Source organism: Anabrus simplex, chromosome 1, assembly GCF_040414725.1.
Source record: "Anabrus simplex isolate iqAnaSimp1 chromosome 1, ASM4041472v1, whole genome shotgun sequence".
In the NCBI taxonomy this organism is placed as follows: Eukaryota; Metazoa; Arthropoda; class Insecta; order Orthoptera; family Tettigoniidae; genus Anabrus; species Anabrus simplex.
Window position 1 is genome coordinate 1,484,434,776 of NC_090265.1, and position 25,771 is coordinate 1,484,460,546.

The following is a 25,771-nucleotide window of genomic DNA, read 5'->3' on the forward strand; positions in this document are numbered from 1 at the left end:
CAAGACCACGGTCGCTTCCTTCCCCACCCTAGCCCTTTCTTATCCCATCTTCGCCATAAGTCATATCTGTGTCGGTGCGACGTAAAGCAAATTGTAAAAAATAAATATAATAGTCGAAGTTTCAGTTTAGTGCAAACAATGTTAGTGGGATACCGTAATGTTGGCTATGTAAAACATATTATAAATATGGTTTAAAATAGTGTTATAACCTTCGTCCGTTAATGTTGAGGGTTTAATCTGACGTGATGTAGGGCATGATTTCGGCCTTTACACTAGTAGAAAGGTCCGACTCGTTGGCTGAATGGTCAGCGTACTGGCCTTCGGTTCAGAGGGTCCCGGGTTCGATTCCCGGCCGGGTTGGGGATTTTAACCTTCATTGGTTAATTCCAGTGGCCCGGTGGCTGGGTGTTTGTGCTGTCCCCAACATCCGTGCAACTCACACACCACACATAACACTATCCTCCACCACAATAACACGCAGTTACCTACACATGGCAGATGCCGCCCACACTTTTAGGAGGGTCTGCCTTACAAGGGCTGCACTCGGCTAGAAATAGCCACACGAAATTATTACTAATAGAAACATAAACTTAAATAAGAACTGAAATGATGGAGTTCTACCGCAGTGCCATTAATGACGCGAATAACATGATTCACAGGTTTTTGTTGTCCGGCATGTTGTAGCGTTGAACTCTGCCTAAATCGGGACGCACATTGACCATGTCATAAAATATCCCAGGCCGCACTTAGACATGTTTTTCATAGTCAACTGTTCCTCTGTGCCGCGCTTGGACTGTATCGGTTACAAAACCACAAAATACTGGAAAATAATACCGACTGGATCAAAAGACACTGAAACACCTGAAAACTCTCCTGCAATGTAAGAATTGGCCATGGAACCGTCCAATTGACGATAGACGAGGAGTCATACAAGAAAACTGGAAATAAAATAAGGCATTGGCTCGACCAACTGGCCCCTTACTTACTCGCTGGGTAAATCGACGTGACTAATACATGTCATTTGAAACCTGCCAGCGCTGTCCACTCCGAGGTGTTATCAGAGGTTCCTAAAGTGGGGTTCGTAGCAATCATTGAGGAGAACCGCAGACACGTTTAGGAAAAAGTAGAATATGCCACCGTTTTCTCTCTTTTTATGTTCGAGATAAAACAGAGAAAATGAGGCGAAAACTAAAGATGTGAATTCAGAGTTAAGAGTCTGATACCTTTTAGAAAATTACTTCTATGGCATATTTCGGCCAGATCCCAGGAGGCAATGTTCCAAAGCAGGTCCCCAACTTCGCTAAGTCACGTTTGGAACAACTGTATTTGCAGTTAAGGAAGTAATTCCCCGTGACGAATTGAAGTGACATGTGCATTAGAAATCGATCTGCTGATGGGCTGTTAGCCAACCTCTCGCTTACGCTACTAATAGCAGATTCCTTGGCAGAACTTTCAACCGACAGTTCATTATAATTACTGATTTCACAATTAGAACTAGCTGACTTTTGGTTACATGTCAGGAGACGACTGACTTCAAGAACTGCTTGTCTGCTTGCCCCACCACTTTTCTGTGGGAAACCACGTTCTCCAACCCCACGTATCTGAAATCAAAGTTAACAAATACACTTGAAGTTGAAAGTAACCAAATATTGAAATTATTTGACATTAAACCCTACATTGCTGAGCTATTTGTTCAAACTATGTTTGATGACATTTATATTACAATTTTTCCTTTTGATTTAAAATATACGAGTTTGTAACATATGAACTGTTTCTTTTATTTCAAAACTCAAAAGAGGTCCGTGAATTATTATATTTTCAATGGGTTCACGGGCTGGAAAGTTTGGGAACCAGTATGTTAGACAATGTAAGGAGAAGAGGCAGCTGCTAAGTTAAATTAGGAAGAGACAGCTCATGTAGATAGGCTATAGGCTTCGGCATGCCAGTTCGATAACTGAAGAGATGGAAGGTAAAGTAGTAGTTAAATGCGCCCGAAAAAGATCAAGAATGTCCTTCCTCATGAATGTGCTAGAGAACACAGGAATGCGAACCTATGAAAGGCCAAAACGTGCTGCTCAAGCCAGAGCCAAATGGAAGAAACATGTCATAGGTAGATATCAGTCGCAAGACTGAATAACTCTCAACGACCACTCTCTCCAGTATTCACGAAAGAGTATCTTAGAAATTGTTAATTGTTTGAAATGAGTTACATGTGTTCATTGCTTCCACTTACTTGTCCCAAGCTTCCACTTTCAAATATCCTAACCGACTTCCCCTGGTCAACTCTTGTTCTTCCCCTACCCCGCCAATATTAAGATTCAGAGGCCTAGGAAGACTTTTATTTTCACGCCCTTCATGCCCCTTGTCTTTTTCTTGGCCGAGACCTTCACTTTTCGAAGTGTGGGATCCCTTCCATTCTTTTCCCTCTGATTAGTGTCAACAGAGGATGGTTGCCGAGTTGTACTTCCTCTTAAAACAATAATTGCCACCACCACTGTTACATGTATACATGAAATTTTCACTTGAATAGGTAACGGGTATCACCTCCCAAAACAGTGACACTTCCAAGCACACCCCACTTATATAAACTAATCCATCAACATAAAATATTAGCTTACGTTCGGCAGAAGGTGGGTTCAAACCTCACTGTCGAAAACCCTCAAGATGATTTTCCATTGTTTCCCATGTTAACACCGTGCGAATGCAGGTGCTATGCCTTAATTAAGCCCACAAAGGCTACCTTCTCCGTTCTTGCCTTCTCCTATCCCATCGTGGCAACAAGACCTGAGTTGGTGGAACGAAAAACCAATAGCAAAACCAAATTGACGTAAAATGTTACACTGATTTTGCGAAGAGAAGAACAGATGTTGGATGCTGAGCCGCGAATTTAATCCTCAAGAGTAATGGGTGAATATTTAGAAAGAGTTTTTGAACATTGTTCATTCAGAACCAATACGCTAATGATGCATTTGACTTATCAGATCTACAATCATTTCACTAGGCTTTTATTTACTGAAATAAATCGTCTAACAAATCTCGTCGCAATTAACGCAAAGCTAGTTGCTTGAATATGTGTCCAAGAATTTAGCGTATGGGATAAGAACCGATTTTATGAAGGCATGTGACGAAAACCGTACTAAATCACATGTATGTCAATTTGTTTTAATCAAAATTGTGTACTCGATGCCTCAAAGGCTTCACTGCTGTGTTTTGGATTCCTTCAAAACAAATCCGAGTATAGTAAAGATCAGTCATGTTGAATGTATCGTTATTAATTTGCATCGCAGTTTAAGAATTAAAGGCGGGCTGAGTGGCTCAGATGGTAGAAATTTGACATTCTAAGCCCGAGTTGGCTGCTTCGAATCCCGGTTCAGTCTGATGCTATTTGAAGGCGATCTAATATGCCAGCCTCGTTTCGGTAGATTTACTATTACGCAAAAGAACTCCTGCGTGACAAAATTGCGGCATCTTGGTTCTCCGAAAACCGTATGTGATAAAAGTAGTTAGTGGGATGTAAAGCCAGTAACATTATTGTTATTATTAATAAATCTTCTTGTTGTAGAGAGTTGCTTTCATAAAAATACTTGTGCTGTGATTCTAGGTTTTGAGAATTAATGTTCTTACACTTTTAAATACAAGAAGAAAGCTATCAGCCCCCTTTGAACATGAACATACTACAGGCAATTACAAAATAAAGCCACCCTATTCCTTATATTGAAGAAAAACCATCAAATAAATCTGATGTCGATGATTACGGAAGTACCATCAACATTGTTTCTGTGTTGATTGCTTCCTTATTATGGTTGTTCATCCTATGTTTTTACACCATCTTTGAGACAATTATTGTATGTCAACCTCTTAGCCCGGTTACTGATACAGGGTCAGTGATGAGGCGAGATGAAATTATATGGCATGCTTTTACGACCGGATGCCTTTCCTGACGCTAATTTCAGTTGAGGATTTAATGGAAATGAAATGAATGATGTATATAAGAATTTTATTTTTGTACCGAATAAATAGAAACAGACCGGGCGAGTTGGCCGTGCGGTTAGAGGCGCGCGGCTGTGAGCTTGCATCCGGGAGACAGTGGATTCGAAACCCACTGTCGGCAACCCTGAAGATGGTTTTCCGTTGTTTCCCATTTTCACAGCAGGCAAATGCTGGAGCTGTACCTTAATTAAGGCCACGGCCGCTTCCTTCCAACTCCCAGGCCTTTCCTATCGCATCGTCGCTATAAGACCTATCTGTGTCCGTGCGACGTAAAGCCCTTAAAAAAATAGAAACAGTGAACATTCAGAAATAATTTGCTTAGAATTTTACCTTCGTTCTGTAATGATGAAAGTAATGCCTGCAAGTATTTTGCTCACACTTTCTCGCCAACTCCTTATTAATTTGCCTCTCTCTATTCCTTTTGTTTGCTCCGCAAACTCTTTCTTCATTCTTCTTGTGAGCACTAAACTGTATTCCACTCTCTCACTCCATCTTCTCCAGCTAATTGAAACTGGTATTGCCGAGCGCCGATCCTTTAAAAACTGATTTGCTCAGGTTATTAAAACTTACATATATAATATACTACGCAATTCTAAATACAAGGTTGGTGTATTAATTTGTTTTTTCAATTTAATTATATTTTTCTTGATAGAATCTTGCGTTTATTATTTCTGAAACTTAATTGCCAAGCCTGTTTATATGACCCTCGCCTTTGGATTCCTTTTGAAATCTGCCGCTAGTCTTGAAAGTTATTCACTTACAAGGTATTGTGCGTTCGCGTATTCAAACGTGGACAGCAGATTACTGTGCGCACATTATTCATATTTTTTAGACTGTAGGTTATTCTGTGCGTGAAGAATTGGAACAATGTCTGCTCCTAACATTCAATGGTAGGCCCCCAAATTCAATCTCTCTTGTGATTCTGTATTCAAGAAATTCTTGCTTATTTTGCTAATTGTGTCATGTCACACTGAGAGGTAGATTTGAAATAATGCTGGGACAGTAAAAGGTTAGGAATAGGAAGATTGTGACAGTGCCACATTCCCAAGTTTTAATTTTGCCATGAAAAATCACCTTCAGCGCTGACGGTTGGTTTCGAACTCACCATCTCCCGATGCAAACGTTAACCTACACCATTCGCGTTGCCTAGCCAACTCGTTTGGTGGATTGTCAGTTCATTTTAAAAAACAACTTCGTTTGCCTTCAAATTAGTATGTGTCTGGTAGGAGAAAACTACAGAACAGACAATTACAGGATTGGACGGATAATTTTGTACGTGCTTGCCAGGTTATGGGATGAAATAGTGGTATATACTTAAAATTTACTTTATGTTCATAAGTTGGTTTATTTTCACCGAAATTTGGAAAGGGTTCCACAAAATGATGTTCGAAATGGAGATGTGATGAGGGAGGAAGTCAGCACCTAATAAATAGGCTAACATGTTTCTGCTCACAAATCGACTTTCCTTACTGATATGATATAAAATAGCAAGTTGATCTATCTGATGTCCAGCCAAAATACTCAAAAGACTAGAAGGCCTAGGAAGTTATACGATTGCATGCTGTTAGTCCTTTGCCCCCAAATGTCCCAAAAATCTGACATTTCAGTTAGAATATCACCATTATTTGAATGACTTCATACTTTGCATTCATTGATTTCCTTTTAAGAAAGGTGGGCAAGTAGGAACAAAATTGTTTCACTGGAGAGGGAGGATTGGGAGGGTTCCAAAAATAAATAAATAGTTCCTCAAGTCTAGATGGCCTAGGGAGCTGCACGCTTGAGTGCAAGTAGACGCTAACGGAGTGCAGGGATTCTTGGAGGCTGAAAATTCCCACGGTGATAACAACAAACGATTTTCAGATGGTAGTATATTTGGATTTTCAAAAGAAGTTCTTTCCATTGTCGTAAAGAGTTTGTGTGAAGAGCCTGGTACAAATAACAGGTAGTAACGTCAAAATCGGCTGGGATGTATTAACGTAGCCCATGTGACGCTTCACCCTCAGAAAACTAAACGAATAACATTTAAATAATTCAATATTAAAGGAATATGTAAATGTTTTTTGTATGAAGTTAACTTTTTTAAAGTTGTTTTACGTCGCACCGACAAAGTTAAGTCTTATGGCGACGATTGGAGAGGAAAGGGCTAGGAGTGGGAAGGAAGCGGCCGTGGTCTTAAGGTACATCCCCAGCATTTGGCTCGTGTGAAAATGTAAAACCACGGAAAACCATCTTCAGGGCTGCAGCAGTGTAGCTCGAACCCACTATCTTCCGAATACTGGATACTGGCCGCGCTTAAGCGACTGCAGCTATGGAGCCAGTAAGGTTGCGATTTTTTATTTCCTTAGATGCTTCGATGCCTGAAAACTAACATAGGCTAATATAACTTAAAGGTTTTCCAGTCTGTTAAAAGTTACTGCGGAAGTTCCATAATACAGCATGGTGGACTGGTAAGTAAAGCCGTCTGTTAGTTCATACATAACAATATACAGATACTGTAAGATAGCTGCCGACAAAATGTTCGCATTTTGCTATCCCGCTTTCCCAGACGAAATCGCGCTTGTTTTCGTAATACTGAATGATTTTAATTAATTATTATGGTTGGTCATTTGAAGTACAATACAGATATGACATATTCATGAACGGTCATGATTACCTCGTGCATTCGGCGTAAATCCAAACGACTAGTGAGGCCAATGTTATCAATCGTGGAGAATGAATCAAAGCAATGTCCGACTCGTTGGCTGAACGGTCAGCGTACTGACCTTCGGTTCAGAGGGTCCCGGGTTCGATTCCCGGCCGGGTCGGGGATTTTAACCTTCATTGGTTAATTCCAATGGCCCGGGGGCTGGGTGTTTGTGCTGTCCCCAACATCCCTGCAACTCACACACCACACATAACACTATCCTCCACCACAATAACACGCAGTTACCTACATATGGCAGATGCCGCCCACCCTCAATGGAGGGTCTGCCTTACAAGGGCTGCACTCGGCTAGTAATAGCCACACGAAATTATTATTAATCAAAGCAATAGGAAAAGTTATCTTTATAGGTAAAATTTCAGTCTATTACATAGTTTATTGAAAATAGTTTCAGTCAGGAATTAAGGTATTATCGTCAATTCACTTCAGGGATAAGAGACATGCTCGTTTAAAGAAGTGCTCAGATGCAGATTCTAAACGCTGTGGGCGTTTTCAGCTCGATTTTCATCATCATAGGCCAGAGCAAAGTGTACCTTCCACCAAAGTCCCAGTCTCAACCATGGCTGTGACAATATGGAAGCTGCTGAGGTATGGATGGTGCTGAGTAATGACATTCAGAGCACAACCAGTGCATACAAGAGTTAATATTATATTTATAAATATTATAAACAAAAACACTCCAAACATATTATGTATACAATAACTGAGGTAGGTGGTGACGATCAGTATGCAGCTAATTTCAGAGCACAACCAGTGCATCTGAATGTTACGACAGGTATTGTTCATAGGCTCATTTGTGCTGTAACAGCACTTTCTGGCTCAGTGAGGAAAGCAGTGGCAAAATACCTCACTCCTCATCTTGCCTAGTATGCCTCATTTTGGTTCTGCCATTCTCCCATAGGCTGTTGTGGTTTCCCTATAACCGCATAACCTTTGGTGGTGCTTTTGAGGATCCAACCAGCCTCTGGGTTGATGACCTGGCACACATATGATTGATTGATTGATTGATTGATTGATTGATTGATTGATTGATTGATTGATTGATTGATTGATTGATTGATTGATTGATTGATTGATTGATTGATTGATTGATTGATTGATAGGATTAAAGCTAGATCGCCTTCTCGTTTTTTTCTTATCAGGCTAATACAAGAGTTAATATTATATTTATAAATATTATAAACAAAAACACTCCAAACATATTATGTATACAATAACTGAGGTAGGTGGTGACGATCAGTATGCAGCTAATTTCACGTAAGGCAGAAGAGACTGGCTGACAAGAGAAATACTATCAAGTTAATATCATTATCAAATTGCGAATTCACGTATTGTTTATTTTGGTTTTGTTTATAATATTCAGCAGCTTTTTTACTCAAAATTCAAGTTGTACCATATTAAGCTATTAAAAAATAGTTTTAACAAATGTAGTCGAACTACACATTCAAATGAATGTCAGAAATTATGCTTTCCAACATTTTCTTCGCAATTTGAAGACCTCTTCTGTAACTGATCAATACACTGAGCAAGTGGCCACGCAGTTTTAGTCACGTAGCCATCAGCTTGCATGCGGGAGATAGTGGATTCGAATCCCACTCTCGGCAGCCCTGAAGATGGTACTCCGTGGTTTCCCGACTTTGAAACACCAGGCAAATGCTAGGGCTGTACCTTAATTAAGCCCGAGGCCACTTACTTTCTACTCCTTGCCTTTTATATCCCATCGTCGCCCTAAGACATGTCGGTGCGACATAAAACAAATTGGTGAAAATAAGACTCTTCCGGAATTTACAAATTCACTGTCTTTACATGGAGAGTATTTTGGTAAGTTTGATTTAAACTGCATTAGTCAATTATTTCCCGGTCACTTATGTAGAGTATGCAGAAATGATAACGCAACTTTGGCTACGGTACTGGGAATATTATTTGCAATTCACTTCTCTCTGGCGATGTTGATGTAGGTCATTACTAGAGCCCGGATTATATGTAATTACCTATTCTGTTCCCATATATGTAGCTACAAGAAAAGCTAAAATGTCGGCGAATCACACTAAAAGGACCATTATTCCAGGAGTTTAAAGTTACATATTTTTACATATTTCGATGCATAACGAATATTTTGATAAGTATTACATATTTTAAATATTTTGAACGATATTGCGCATCTGAAAGAAAACACCATTCTTTTTTCAGTAATTTTACATCGATTTAAGTTTTTTAATTAAACACTTGAAAATAGTTTAAAGAGTCTGTACTCTCTAACATGTGAAAAAAAAAAGAATTAATAATTTAAAGTGAAGTTTTCTGTCAAAGAATGCATCCCTTAGCTATGTTGATGGTTTTTACATCCCTTAAGAAGTAACGGTACAGTGTGAAGGGTGGGTGAATGACATGACCGTGCTACTACGAAGAAAGACACAAAGTAAAAATATGACAGACGTATTGGGTGCAGCTCCCTGAGAATGGAAACGTATCTTCCAGTATCATTGCTTATTTGAAATACGCGCCAGTAACTTTATGTGAAATGAAAGGTCTTTTTCTCTCTCTATATATACGACGGCAGATCAGAAAATAAGTTTCACTTCCCAGTTATGGCCATTTATTACACCACCTATACAACAGCAACACGACTATAACGACATACACTCTAACGTCAATTTTCCACATAGTTTCCAAGAGACTCCAAACATTTCTGCGAACGCACAACCAACTCGTCGATGCCGGATGCATAGAAATTTCCTCCAGGGTTCTGCAACCACCTGGAGAGAGGGGCCTTCACGTCCTCATCGGTCTGTAAACGTCGACCACCGAGCTCCGTTTTGATCTTACCGAACAGATGAAAGTCACATGGCGCTAGGTCGGGACTGTAGGGTGTATGTTGCCAGACCTCCCAGTTGAAACGCTGCAGCAGTTCTCTCGTTTGGCGGGTCTTGTGAGGTGTTGCGTAATCGTGCAACAAAATCACACCGGCGCTCAATTTTCCCCGGCGCTTCTCTTTAATCGCTTTACACAACCGGCGCAACGTTTGACAATACGACGCCGCGATGATCGTCGTTCCTTTCGGCATGAATTCCACGTGCAGCAAACCCTCCATGTCAAAGATCACTGTCGCCATAACCTTACCGGCTGAAGGTTGAACCTTGGCCTTCTTTCGTTGTGGTGATGAGGAGTGCACCCATTCCATTGATGTTCTCTTCGTTTCAAGGGTGAAGTGGTGAAACCACGTTACGTTGCCTGTGACGATTCGCCGCAGTAACCGGTTGCCGTCTGCGGCATAGCGTTGCAAAAATGCCAGGGAAAATTGGAAACGTTGTCCCATGTGCTCATCGGTGAGAAGACGTGGGACCCATCTTTGACACAGCTTACGATATCCAAGGTCCTTGTGAACAATGGCGAACACATTGCCATACGACATGTTCAGCTGCGTCGCGATTTCTCTCAGTTTAATGCGCCGGTTCTGTCTAATGATCGCATTCACACTGTTGACTTTTGCACGGGTCCTGGACGTTGCGGGCCTTCATTCGCTATGGTTGTCCGTGATATCCGTGCGTCCGGCTTCGAATTGCTGACACTACGATGCATTGCCGGGAAATGGCCCGCTCCCCATACACAGCACTAATTTCACGATGAATGTCCGTGCAATTCTTCCTTTGGGCCCATAGGAATCGGATTGTCGCGCGCACCCCATATTTGGCGTGTACGTCCAGTTAACGCGCCATTGCATTTGGCCGCTATTCACACAATACTAGACGAGACACCACAGCGACCTGCCTAACAGACGTGTGGGCAATATCTGTCCCTTTCTCCGCTGTGCCCACGTTTGCGACACACAGCGCGCTGCTGCAGAGCGTTAGTGCAACTAACCTTTTGATCCACCTACGTATATATAGAAAGTTGTTAATTGCGCCCCCAAATTAAAATTGGAGTTTGGGGGAATAACATCTGCACTTTAAACTTTTTTCGGGTTTGTTTCCTCTTTTGTGTACAAGAATACATCAAATAAATCTTAGATATTAAGTTACATATTTTTAATGATTACATATTTAACTACATATTTTCTCAATTTTAGCTACATATTTATGTACATATTTATTGTTTTTATTCTACATATATTCCGGGCTCTAGTCATTACAATGTTGTAAAATTTCGTCCCATATCAATTTTTTTTTTAAATCTGTCGTGTACAACGACCTGATTGCTACTCTTAATGACAAACTACAACACACGCAAAACGCCTGTATTCGCTATGCCGTATATGTGATTTATGTTACTATGACCATGTTACACCTGCCTACAGTGAACTTCGTTATCTTTACGCCTTATGCTTTCTTTGTCGAATATTCTCCTCCTGTTCACATCCCTACTTGTACTATCAATTTCACCACCACTCATCTAAACACAATTTCGAAACACGGTCAAAAACTGATACGAGGGTAAGTCAATAATATCGGCAATTTTGCGCTGATTGTCTTTAGGTTGGCTCTATGGAGTTGTGTGGTCACCAGGCGCCAGATGGCACCGTTGTCTACGTCTCTGATAGGTTTCAGCGTTATGAGGTCAGTAAAACTTGCGCTGTTGCGACGTAAAGATGGACGCGCCAATCTCCGTTTGCACCAAGGAAGAACAGCAAAACCATGGCTAATGTGCATATGGTTTGCCACGTCATTAACAGTCACTCGACTGTTATTCGGGAACATACCACGCACTTGTTCAATATTGACATCATTTACGGCTGCAGATGGACGCCTGAATCTTTCCTCATCCTTAACGCTCGTGCGACCTCTTTTGAACTATTCAATCTACTGGTAAACACTTCGCTGTGGCAAGACATTTTCCGCGTATTGTACTGAAAGTCTTCTATGATATTTGCTCCTGGTATATCCTCAACCAAAAACAGATTACGGAATGATGTTCTTCCTTGGTGCAAACAGCGCAAGCTGTACTGATCTGATAATGCTAAAACCTACCAGAGACGTAGACAACGGTCCCATCTAGCGGCTGGTGAGCACACAATGCCATACCTAAAGGCAATTAGAGCAATTGCAGATTCTTATTGACTTGGCAATACCACCTGATCGCACCACAAGGTATACAATCTAATTTGTTATTTCTTCAATGTGACAGTAGAATTCACTATTTCTATCACATGGGCTTCACGTGATAGTTTCAGGCAAACGTGTCATCAATATCTATTAGATATAGTTGAAGTTCTAGATTGTTGTTCAAATGAAATGTTAGAACTGCATATTATTCTTTCTTCAAACTATACAAGGTATTCGGAAACAACATGAACCGAGTATATGAGCCTTAGAGCGTTGGTAATACTGATGAGTAATTTTAAAATGTTACGTCGATATGTCTTGCCGTTGTAATTTTATTAGCTGCTAAAATTAGCCAATCAGATCGCTTCGCGGGCGAATTCAAGTGGGCTTTACGAGGTGGTGTTGCTAAATCTGCACGTAGCTTAGTTGGACTTGCGAGCCATGCCATTAATGAGTTTCAGCCAATGCTTCCGTAGCGTGCTTACTATGGGGCAAGCCTATCAGCAGGGAGATCCTTGTTCAAGTCCCTCCCCTGGAGGTGATAAGCCACGTGATAAAACGACAACGGTGCGAGATATCTAATTATTTTTTCCAATTATTTGCCTGTATGGCCAATACGCTCATATATCCGGATCACGTTGTATCCGACCATCCTCTATAAACAAACTGTTATTATTAAGCATCATAGAAATTAGATAACATTTCGTGAATAGAACGGTCATGTTATAAGAGTGTGCATGTCATCACCATTATCACCATCGTCGTCATCATAGTTCGGCTCCATGGATCATTCCGATGGCTCGGGAGCAGTATGTGTCCTATTCAGCATTAGACTTCGTCATCGGGAGGGCTCCATCTTCACAGACGCGCAGGTCTCCTATAAGCTCTCACCACGGCGTCTCCGGAGGCCACACGACATTACGTCATATCATCCTTTATAATTTTATTGTAGTACTGTACAATATAGTACTGCACATATAAATATGGTATATATTTGTTCGATGGAGAGAGGAATGGTCTATTTCTTTCAGTTCTGTTGTATTCTATCCTGTTCTATTATTGCAAACATTCTGCTTATTTCTAGTTATATAATAAAAATGTACAGTATGTATGTATGTATGTATGTATGTATGTATGTATGTATGTATGTATGTATGTATGTATGTATGTATGTATGTATGTTTATGCATGTATGTATGTATGTATGTATGTATGTATGTATGTGTGTATGTATGTATGTATGTATGTATGTATGTATGTATATATGTATGTATGTATGTATGTATGTATGTATGTATGTATGTATGTATGTATGTATGTATGTATGTATGTATGTATGTATGTATGTTGCGCCCTCAGCCCATAACATAAATTCCCAATAGCTTCACCATCAGTAGATGTCATTGAAAATCCGGCGTCTCTGAAGTGACATTCTAAGGAAATAAGGATAGATAATTTACCGTTGCTTTCTTCACTGAGCCAGAAAGTGCTGTCTGCCGAACTCACTGAAATCCCATTAAATGACCCTATGAATGACACCATCGCATTACTCATCATAACGACTTTTTGTGTAAGGAATGGCATTGCTGTACAAGTGTCGCTCATATCTCTGCTATTTTAATTTTGTAAATCCCACGGATGAGAGAGAGAAACACAGACAGACTGATTAAAGTAATAAACATCATCTAGCCTATGACACGAGACATAGTGCACTTTAAACACTATCTCACCAGAGATTGATTTGGACATGGTATAAGAAGGAGTTGAAAATAGGTATTTTCCTAAAAATTCGAGCTTGTATCAGTTAGGACCGACCACCTTCGTCTTATTTATATGTTATCGTAGGGACTGTGAGAATGAACAATACACTGCGAAAGTTTTCAAATATTACCTTTTACATGTACTAGTAATGAATGCGCGTATAAATATTTGAGCTTATTCCCATTAACAAAACTACAACATTTTCATCTATGAAAATAATGTCTGTAACAGAGATCTAACAGAAAATTTAGTGAGTTTTCCGACTGATAGAGAACGCTATGTAAGAAATGTTATTATTCCATATATATATAAAAAATTAACATTTATTTTCCCATATTTCCAAATGCTTACTGAACCCTTGAACTTACCATTCCATCGTTGGTCGGCCACGGCTGCTACAGTAGAACAATCTAGAACTCTTAAATCATGGGTCGTTGCGGAAATAAATACGGTCACGATCTTAACCAAACGATGGGGTTCAGAAGAGAGCCTAACTACTTGAAATGAGGAGCAAAATGTGCTTACTAACTTTTATTAAATCGAAATAGCACGACAACATTATTAATTTAATATACATTCTTGAAAATTAAAAATGAATTATTTATTTTTGAATGTTTCAAACACAGTCACATTGCATAGCGTTGATTTATTCCTTACAATATCGAAGAGTTGCTTCGGAAAAGTTAGTACATTAGTGGACAGCGACACTGAAAAACTGAAAAAGGGAAGACCTGAAAACCGGGCACCTATTATTCCAAACGAGAACTGAGAGTTTATCCACATGATCCGTGGAAAATCTGACTTTCAACAAGTCGAACGCCTGATTTTCTCTCAATTAAGGTTATCCACCAGTCGAATACCCTTTACGGATACGGAACACCCGCCGAATGGACCCTTCATCGAACCAAATTGACTATCAGTTGCTTTAGATAGGTTGCGAAATATTAAGGGAAAGCATGGTGTTCACTACGAGTTAACAGCATCATTCACAATTGAAATAAAATTCCACCATGTATTTGTCATTCATGACACCCTTAAGTGATAAGGTAATCCCGATGCTAAATGTGCATCACCCAAAACAGCTGTTCGGAAGGAACCAACAACAACATGATCTGTGAGGATCTTACGTTATGTCGTTCTAAAGGAACAAAACTGCGAAATGCAGGAAACACTTATTCATCATGCATTTAGAAGAAATGCCAAACACTGAAGTTAATTAAAAAGTGGAAAGTCACTTGAAAAGTATTATTATCCAACCGATTTTCAGGTTAGAAATGGTTTTGTTACGCTTAATAAAATTACCAGTCCACATTGAAAAATATTACAACTTTAAGGAATTCTTTCCCTTGAAAAACAATGACTACCATTACAGATCTATCTATTCATTGTCTGTCCCAACACACTACTTATAAAGTGATTACTTAACTAAATTCAACTACGAATAAAATGAAAGTACGACAAAGATTGAAATTAAAATATTGTTACTGGCTGACGAATCGAAACCGTATTCGCAACTGAAGTCTCACACTAATACACTGAGTGTCACTATGCACACTATCAAAACGAAACGGACGTCAGAATGACAAAACAATTAAGTCCGTAAAATAAAATAACATATCGAAGTCATTAAAGCTCAACACGCACGGAGAATTACAGTAAAAATATTTAATCTCCATCAGGTCGATATCCAACATTTGGGCAACCCACATTCGCCGATAGCGGCCCCGTTATCTTAAGGAACACCAACAGCTGTTGGAGCTACGCACTAGTTGGCCTCATCATTACCGATCTGACCCTCTTCATAATTTATATTTTACTGTAGGTACTACCTTCGTCCAGGCCACTTCGCAAAAACAAAAGAAACATCTAATCTGAGACTTGAGTGTGTACAGCTGACATCCCAGACCTATCGTCGTGCTCACTTAAAATCTGTACATCCTAACACTAATCTCTATGTACATGATACCTTCCAAATTCTATCGTCGGGCGTGAACTAGGACGTCTCATCATCAGTAACTCCAAGGACAACATGTGACGTCCTAAATCTATCGTCGGGCGTCAAAAATGGGTCGACCGGGCGAGTTGGCCGTGCGCGTAGAGGCGCGCGGCTGTGAGCTTGCATCCGGGAGATAGTAGGTTCGAATCCCACTATCGGCAGCCCTGAAGATGGTTTTCCGTGGTTTCCCATTTTCACACCAGGCAAATGCTGGGGCTGTACCTTAATTAAGGCCACGGCCGCTTCCTTCCAACTCCTAGACCTTTCCTATCCCATCGTCGCCATAAGACCTATCTGTGTCGGTGCGACGTAAAGCCCCTAGGAAAAAAAAAGGGTCGGACTACGCATCCCTTCACATATCAGGCGAACTAGCAATTTCGAACAAACTCTGACATTTCAATACTAAACCTGGTCAGACTAATAACACACAACGGAACGTCTCTTACTATTAAACGAATGCAAGTCGAAAAAATACAGTAAGTCTCTATATCGTTACAATACGTGAACTCGAAAATAAATATACGTGACGAACAATTCTCCACCTCAAACATAATCTCAGCCCGTGCAATGAAGTCTTAGGGAAGCAATGATAATTCCCAACACACGTCTACCATTTAGTGGATGCCTTCAAAATAATAATCATCACTACCGCATTAAAAACTCTCAAATCGCCTACCGTCATTTCCAACTATTTATGTCAGTGACATATCCAGTGAAACGAAATTCAATACAACACCAACCCTGTGTCCTAAGTGCTCTTTTATCCTTGAGGTCACATTATCTTAATATTCATAAGGGCTTTACGTAACAAATCACTGAACGTTTACTACCATAATTTTTTACCTTTTACTAGAGTCGTTTTCACTTGGGATCTTACCAGAAATCTACGGTGCTTCACACAGTAGTCGTCTGAAATTTCGGATTGGTAGCGGAAAAACACTACAGCCTGTCTCAATACAGCCTGTTTCCCAAATACTTCCTCGTCAAAATATAGCCTGTCTCAAACTCATTCTCCTCGCCTTATATCAGCGGTATCACTTAAAATCCAGGCTTCATTTCATCTTCAATATTCCTATCCCTCTCATCTCCACATACATATAAATTCTTCGCTCTCAATCCCTTTTTCTTATATTTCCAAGACCCTTTTTCATCATTCAATCCTCCGGTGAAAACAACGACCATTATAAAACACTTTACTGTTATTACGACTTTCGGACCTCGAGAATCCAAGAACACACCGCGATTTTTCGTATCATTGATATACACGATGTCCCAAAATTTTACTTCCCATGAATAAATGTAACTCTATCGAATTTCACTGAAATTTTCTTTGAATGCCTGCGATCCTTGTAAAAATATACAGGTTAAATGCACTTTCAACATAGAAAAAAATTATTTATCCCGCAGTAGACATTATATTATTATTATTATTATTATTATTATTATTATTATTATTATTATTATTATTATTAACAAATATTTCCGAATTCAACTGATATTTGAAATTTAGATATTCGCCACGACTAATTCACACTTATAACTTTCCACAATTCTACGCTTTGGACCATATCTCATCGAACATTAACACCAAATTTTAAATGTCGCATTTTACAGTTTCTTGACGTGAAATTTACACACTAAAATTTTCACACGCTGACCAAAAATTACAACACCTTTCGCCTGATAATTACAAATATCAACCCGACAATCATCTTGAAAAATTTGTTGGGACAGAACAATGAAATCTAACTACAACATAATACAAATATAGACAGACCTGCACATGGCGTCATTCCCAGTATTCTGGCTACATCATCGCCAGCTGACCTCGTGCTTTTAGCCGTACATTTTCACAAATAACATTATCATTTCCAACATCTCACTCTTACAAACACTGCCTTTTTCACACGATATAAAATTACCACACAAATCACGCACTTTTCTCTATAATTTACACCACGAACTTCCCTCGTTCTGCAGTCAACTGCGACTGTCTGGCTCGTTCCCAGAGTTTTCTCTCTCTGTTACTCCAATAAAACAGGTGTTCAACAGATAAAGGGAGCAGAACTACTCTGAATAGCTTCCCCAACTCTCTTACCACTTTCAAACGTACATGAGGTGATATAATAAAATCTGCTGTGTATATTTTAACAAACGCCTACACTTTCATAGTTCGTCGGCAAACGTTCAGAACTTTTCAGTCACCTTCTCTTGCTAACCGAGTATGTGGACGTCAGCCACGGACATGTATTTAGTTATTTGTAGATCAATCTGGCGCAATTTTCCACTGACGACGGGCGTAAGCTCCCGCGGCTTCAAGATCCAGATCGACACTGAAAAATATACGGTGGGGGGTTCCTTTTATAATCTCAGGAGGGAAGCTACCCACACTATTAAGCTTGATTGCGTAATCTGCCAATTTTGCGTCTAATAGACCGACTTTTATGAGACTTGTCCCAGAATTCCGGACAGGCTTGTAATTATTTTAGATGTTAATCTTATAATTTTACCACACTCACAACAGGGGAAATAAATTATTTCTGCCCGTTCGTTTCGCGCGTTTTCTTCATCCATTGACCTTGGCACGTGTAGCTAATTCACTGATCTGACGCTGACATGTACTTAGGCTTAACTGCATTTATGTTTTTCCCTGGGGGCTCTGTCTTCACGTAGGGTTTACGAATAATTTAACTTATTTATTTCTTTATTTGCTGTATTGCCAAAATCCCTCGTTGTATAGAATTCCATGAATTTAAAGAATTATCGGGCACTCGAGGTCCGCCGAGGTGTCACGGTATTTCACGAGCTTGCCGTGAGTGAGGTCCTTCCCACGCGACATCGGGGCTCTTAGGAGCGCAACATGGCTGCCCTCAAAAATAAAAGTAGCTTGTTGATATGAAATAAATATTGGGAAAAAAATATTTTTCTCACCGTAGAATTATGGGTTCAATACTATACGACTTGTTAAAATTGCAGGTACTAGCCTCATATTTGTTATCGATAATTAAGGAAATGTATAGAGTTATATCTTATTTCCCTCTCCTTTGTTGGGAGCTTCTTTTATGCTGAGTCTATACGCTGTGCGTGTAATTTTGTCATATTAGCCTGGTGATTCTACTTATGTTTCCTAAAGCTGAATTCACCTTCATATCTGTCCCGAATATTAGCAGCAGATATGGTAATCATACCTGGGCTTGCTGGTCCCATTTTTCCTTCCAGCCCTCGGTGACAGAGCTGGCAAATGAGACCATAATGATGATGATGATTATTATTATTATTATTATGACGATGACAATAATTATTATCATAATTATAAATGTTATTGATAAATTATTTCCTATTTTGTGTTTTCCATATGGAGTTAGCCACGAGATGTGTCACGTAGTGTTAGAGTTGCTAAATCGTGAATGACCTCTATCGGAGGTTCTGTGTCCACGATAATCCTCTCCGCCCACGTCATTTGTATCTTATCGTATATCAGGAAGTATTCGTTATATATGTCATTGAAGTAGGCTGCTTTTCTGCCTTTTATGAAGTTTAATACTTCACACGATTTTCCTGCACGACTGAGTATCGTGGTATCGTGGTCTACCCACACGATCCTGAACAGTCATATAATAATAATAATAATAATAATAATAATAATAATAATAATAATAATAATAATAATAATAATAATAATAATAATAACAATAATAATAATAATTTTATTATTTTACGTCCCCCTAACTACTTTTTCGGTTTTCGGAGACGCCGAAGTGGCGGAACTTAGCCCAGTAGGAGTTCTTTTACGTACCAGTAATTGTACCAACAGGTGGCTGGCGTATTTGAGCACCTTAAAATACCACCGGACTGAGCTAGGATCGATCCTGCTAAGTTGGGGTCAGAAGGCCAGCGTGTCAACCGTCTGAGACGCTCACCCCGGCACAGTCATTATTATTATTATTATTATTATTATTATTATTATTATTATTATTATTATTATTATTATTATTATTATTATCTAAGTCTATTATAATATTAAATTATAATCATAAACGTATTAAGCTACATATTTTCTGCTATTGTACCTACTTATGAAGCATATCTGAAACCACACTTTCAGGATGAGGACAAAAGGTGGAAACAATATATCGCAATGGACATTTACTTCAATACTATTAGCTATATTTTTCGCTCGTATGCTTATGCTTTCATCATGTTGGTGGTCCTGTAATCTAGCAGACTCTTCATTTAAGTGGAGGAAAGAATACATCATCAAATAAATTGACGCTTGCCACAAAAAAACTAGCTTGCTGTCTCACAAACTTCAATCGTACCCTTAACATTCTTTCCTTTTTTCTTTTTATAGGTTCTAATATCCTGTACGCCCTCCCTATATGCTGTGGATAATCACATTACAGCTTTTAAAATGGTCCGCCCTTTGTGGATATGCTTGCACTTGGCTGGCTGGCTATTGTCTCGACGGCCTTAAAAATGTAATGCCTCTAGGGACATTTCAACCGAGCTAAACTTGCTCCACCGTTAAATGATATTTATGTTTTATGCTGTTGAAAGACATGATGATAATAGTAATAATAATAATAATATCCTTGCACGGCATGATGATGATAATAATCATTTTGTGTTGAGGCTATAAGAATCTGATTATCGTTCGCCTAAATATTAATCCGGTGGAAACGTGTTAGCATCTACATACTGACGTCCAAATTTCATTATTATTATTATTATTAGTATTAATCTCCAGCCTCCTTGCGTAGGGGCAGCATGCTTAACAATTACTCCCGGCCAGTCCACGGTTTTTAATTCTGTTTTTACTGTCTCATACCGAATAATAATTCCATTCATCCGACGCTAACAAGAGAGAGAGTGTGTGTTCAAAAAAATCCCATGTTACATATATAATATACCAAATTATTATATAGTATTTACTCCGTTGATTTCTAACATTTATATTCATCTTCTTTAATCTTCCATCAAATAGAGTGCGATATGAATGCAAAGAAAATCAATATATTATCAACATCATGAAAGAGAATTAACTGCGTGTACGAAGAAAGGCATGGAATAAATATTCCAAAAATGAAAATGAAAATATCTAATGATGTAAAATGTAACAATTTTCATCAATATCATCTATCTATCTATCTATCAATAACTAACCTATCTTGATGCTTTATCCATTGTGTTAGGTTGACGAAACTGTCAGTGACCCCCTCAAGTCAAGATATCGCACTCCGACGCAGCAAGAAGTCATATTTCAATCCTCTCTTCCAACAGCCAATAACAATTGATAACTCATTCAAGTATAAGCACTACCGTACTTTGTTTAGTGTTTCAAAAAGCATAGGATATGTGGTATGTCAAAAGGCTCACGCCATTGGTTTATATGTATATTGTCACACTAAGTCGAATTTCATGCGTTTCCTTTCTTCAAAATAACTTCGGAAGTGGAAGATTTGTAGTTACTTGTCTCATTCTACTTCTGCCAATATATAAACATACCATTAGAAACCTCTTCCAGAGCAAGTAAAACAGTTACTTGGATACTTACTACATGCATCAATACTGATCTGCATTTAGGGCAGTCGCCCAGGAGACAGATTCCCTACCTGTTGTTTTCGTAGCACTTTCTTAAATTATTGCAAAGAAATTGGAAATTTATTGATCATCTCCTTTGGTAAATTATACCAATCCCTGACTACTCTTCCTACAAATGTTTGACCCAATCAGTCCTCTTGAATTCCAACTGTATCTTCATATTGTGATTTTTCCTCCTGTTAAAGAAAAAACTCAAACTTATTTGTCCACTAATGTCCCACGCCATCTCTCCACTAACAGCTCGGAACATACCACTTAGTCGAGCAGCTCGTCTCCTTAATCCCAAGTCTTCCCAGTCCAAACTTCGCAACATTTTTGTAACGCTACTCTTTTGTCAGAAATTACCCACAACAAATTGAGCTGCTTTTCCTTGGATTTTTTCCAGATCTTGAATCAAGTAATCTTGGTGGGGGTCCTATACTCTACTTGGGATGTTACCGGGGACTTATGCGCCCTCTCCTTTACATCTGTACTACAAAACCTAAATACCCTGCTAACCATGTGCAGAGATCTGTACCCTTTATTTACAATCCCATTTACAGTATGTCAATACCCCAATGAAGATCTTTTATTAACACCTAGGTACATACAATGATCCCCAAAAGGAACTTTCACCCCATCAACGCAGTAATTAAACCTGGGAGAACGTTTCCTATTTGTAAAACTCTCAACCTGACTTTTAACCCCGTTTATCACCATACCATTATCTACTCTCCATCTCACATCATTATCGAGGTCATTTTGCAGTTTCTCACAAACTTGTAATTTATTACTCTATACAGAATAACATCATCAGCAGAAAGCCTTATCTCTGATTCCATTTCTTTATCCATGTCATTTATATATAAGAAAATATAAAGGTCCAATAATACTGCCCTGGCGATTTCCCCTCTTAATTATTACAGGGTCAAATGAAGCTTCTCCTACTCTAATTCTCTGAGATCTATTTTCTAGATATATAGTCACCCATTCAGCCACTCTTTTGTCCAGTCCTCTTGCACTCATTTTTGCCAGTAGTCTCCCATGATCTACCGTATCAAATGCCTTAGATACGTCAATCTCGATACATTCTATTTGACGTCCTGAATCCAAGATATCTGCTGTTGGCCTATCTTGCTGGAATCTTACAAGTTGAGCTTCAGTCGAATAACCTTTCCTAAACACGAACTGCCTTATATCGAACCAGACATTAATTTCGCTTTTTAATTTCGCAAACATGTCTAATATAATCAGAAAGAATGCTTTCCCAAAGCTTACATACAATGCATTTCAAACTGTCTGGTCTGTAATTTTCATCTTTATGTCTATCACCCTTTCCTTTATACACAGGGGCTACTATAGCAACTCTCAATTCATTTGGTATAGCTCCTTCATGCAAACAATAATCAAATAAGTACTTCAGATATGATACTATATCCCAACCCATTGTCTTTAATATATCCCCCGAAATCTTATCAATTCCAGCTGCTTTTCTAGTTTCCAACTTTTGTATCTTAGTGTAAATGTCGTTATCATAGGTAAATTGTATTACTTCTATAGTATTAGTCACCTCTCCTATATGGATATTATCCTTGTAACCAACTAATGCCTTTTGAAGAACTTCGCATACGTACACCCCTTGTTCATCGATTATTCCTGGAATGTCCTTCTTGGAACATGTTTCTGACTTAAAGTACCTATACATAGGTTACACTTCCATTTTTCACTAAAATGTATATGACTTCCAAATATGCTCGCCATCTTGTTATCCTTAGCTGACTGCTTTGCTAGATTCAATTTCCTAGTACTAAGTTCCTTACATTTCTCCGTACTTCAACAGCCATTCCTAAGTTTATTTCTTTCCAATCTGCACTTCCTTTTTAATTTCTTTAATTTTGTGTTATAATATAGTGTACCTTCACCATTCGTTACCAACTTGAAGGTACAAGGCTGTTTTCACATTCCTCAGCAATTGCTTTAAACCCATCCCAGAGTCTATTTACATTTTTATTCACCGTTTTCCACCGATTATAGTTACTTTTTAAAATCTCCTTCGTGCCTGTTTTATCAACCATATGGTGCTGCCTAATAGTCCTACTTTTAAGACCCTCCTTTCTATCACATTCATTTTGATTACGACAAAACAGCTTTGTTATCACTGATACCATATATTACTTCGGTTTCTGTATAGAGCTCATCTGGTTTTACCAGCACCATGTCCAGATTATTCTTCCGTGTAGTTGGCTCCGTCACCTTCTGAATCAGCTGTCCTTCCCATATTAACTCATTTGCCATTTGTTGGTCATGCTTCCTGTCGTTCGCATTATCTTCCAAATTGACATTTGATAAATTGAGATCACCCGCTACAATCACGTTTCTTTCCATATCGTTTCCCACATAGCATCAAATAATTCCGAATCAGTGTCAGCGCTACCCTTTCCCGGTCTGTACACTCCAAAGACATCAAGTTGCCTATTATCTTTTAGAGATGAGCCTTACACCTAGAATTTCACGTTTGTCATCTTTTTCGTAGCTTACAAAGTATTCTTTCACCAGAATGAATACTCCCCCTCCTACCATTCCTATCCTATCTCTACGATACACACGCCAGTTCCTAGAAACAAATTCTGCCTCCATTATATCATTTCTCAGCCATGACTCAACTCCTATTACAATATCTGGTAAGTATATATCTATTAAATTACTTAATTATACAGTATGCCTTTCTTTACAATACTTCTACACTTCAACACTAACACGTTTATGTCATCCCTAATTGACTTCCAGATCCCTGTACCCTTATCACCGCGCCCTAGACTACCCCGTTTCACTGAATGTACCTTCCTATAACCCTTCTAAACCAATTTCCTAACTTATACGTACAGCTGTGGTTTAAGTGAAGGCCATCTGAGCGCAGACCTCAATCTCCTACGCACCCATTGGGACCTAGAAATCTCACTCCATTTTCCCACATGCTCACTCCATAGTTTCATTTAAATCCCCAATCACCTTCCAGTCAGTATCCCTCCTACACAGTATTCCACTGATAAAAATCTCCGCTTCCTTAAACACGTGTGCTGCATTTACCCGATCCCAGACACCCCCACTATGTTGGTACTTATACCTGCTTGCCTTACGTTGTTGGTACCAACGTGAAACACTCCCGCCTTCTCCTTTCCCTTCTCCTTGTCTTCTACTTTCCTCAACATCTGCTTTAACCTTATTCCTGGATAACACTCTACCCTGGTTCCCTTTCCTCCAAACACTTTCCCCACATGTCTAACAATGGAATCGCCCATGACCAAAGCCTCAACACTAGCCACCTCATTTGATTGATCCTCTCCCCTCCTGGTCAGCCCTATATTTTCTGACGGCTGTGAAAGCCTTTCCTCCCTTTCCTCTCTCCCATGACCCTGTTCGCCCTGTCCTTTCCTATCCTCTACCCTATATTTCCTTTTACTGGCTTTTCGTTTCCTCCTACTTCTACACTTCTTGCTAATGCCTTTACGTCGCACCGACACAGATATGTCTGATGGCGACGATTAGATAGGAAAGGCCTAGGAGAGGGAATGAAGAGACCATGGCCTTAATTAAGGTACAGCCCCAGCATTTTTCTGGTGTGAATATGAGAAACCACGAAAAACCATCTTCAGGTATGCCGACAGTTGGGTTCGAACCCACTCTCTCCCGGATGCACGCTCACAGCTGCGCGTTCCTAACCGCACGGTTAACTCGCCCTGTAGATAAAGCATCGTATCTGGAAGAAATGAACTCGTAGTGTTTCTGTTCAGCACTCCTCGTTATTATGCGGCACATAGTCCTCAGTGGTTCACCATGTCTTTTCTCTTCTGAGAAACTCCACAACATAGTTTGAATAATGGTCAAGTATTCTTTCCTAGCTGCAATGTCTCGAGGAGAAATATTGGATGTAATACTGCGTGACTCAGCTTATTTCGTGGAAGGCCTTTGCCATCATGGTAGTAAGAAAGTGCGGGTCCAACAACTCCTTCAGCGTGGCAGTGCGGTCGGAGAAGTTGGGACGCGGAGTGTGGCAAGTTGTTTCAACTTGCTGAGCAGAAACCAACCGCGGAAATGACTTAACGAGAAGCTGCTAGCTCCCATAATGACTGAGCCACGCTACTGTTGCTACGCATTAGTGTTCGGATGTACAAGATTGCCACATTTCTCGCAACAGCAATTAAAGTCTAAATAGAACAGGCAAAGTCCAAACACAATTGGGAAACACTACAACCTTTATACACTCTGGGATACAAAATCTGTGAAGCAGAACACATTGGATTATTCTATAATACTAGCGATGTCACTGAGTTCTGTCTGTACTCTTCATTGACGTATCATTTTTAAGCAGAAACCTTCACACACTCTGGTGTCCAGTCTGAATTACTAGGGCCTGTCAAAAACTGACCAAATACCCTGCAGAAAACCGATCGGCCGATGCGTTCTGGAACGTATGTTTTAGCACATAAAATACGAATTTCCTGATTACCAGGAGAACCATTGTAGTTTTGAATTTTTATTTTTTGTAGAAAATTTATTTCGAAATTAGACTAACCATCTGTTCATTATTTAGGTTTTTATTGGATGAAACATGCTCACGTTCAGTAAATACCTGCCCACCACTTAATTTGTTGAACAATTGGAATAGTCTTGTATTTGAACTGAATATCTGAGGTATACCCACAC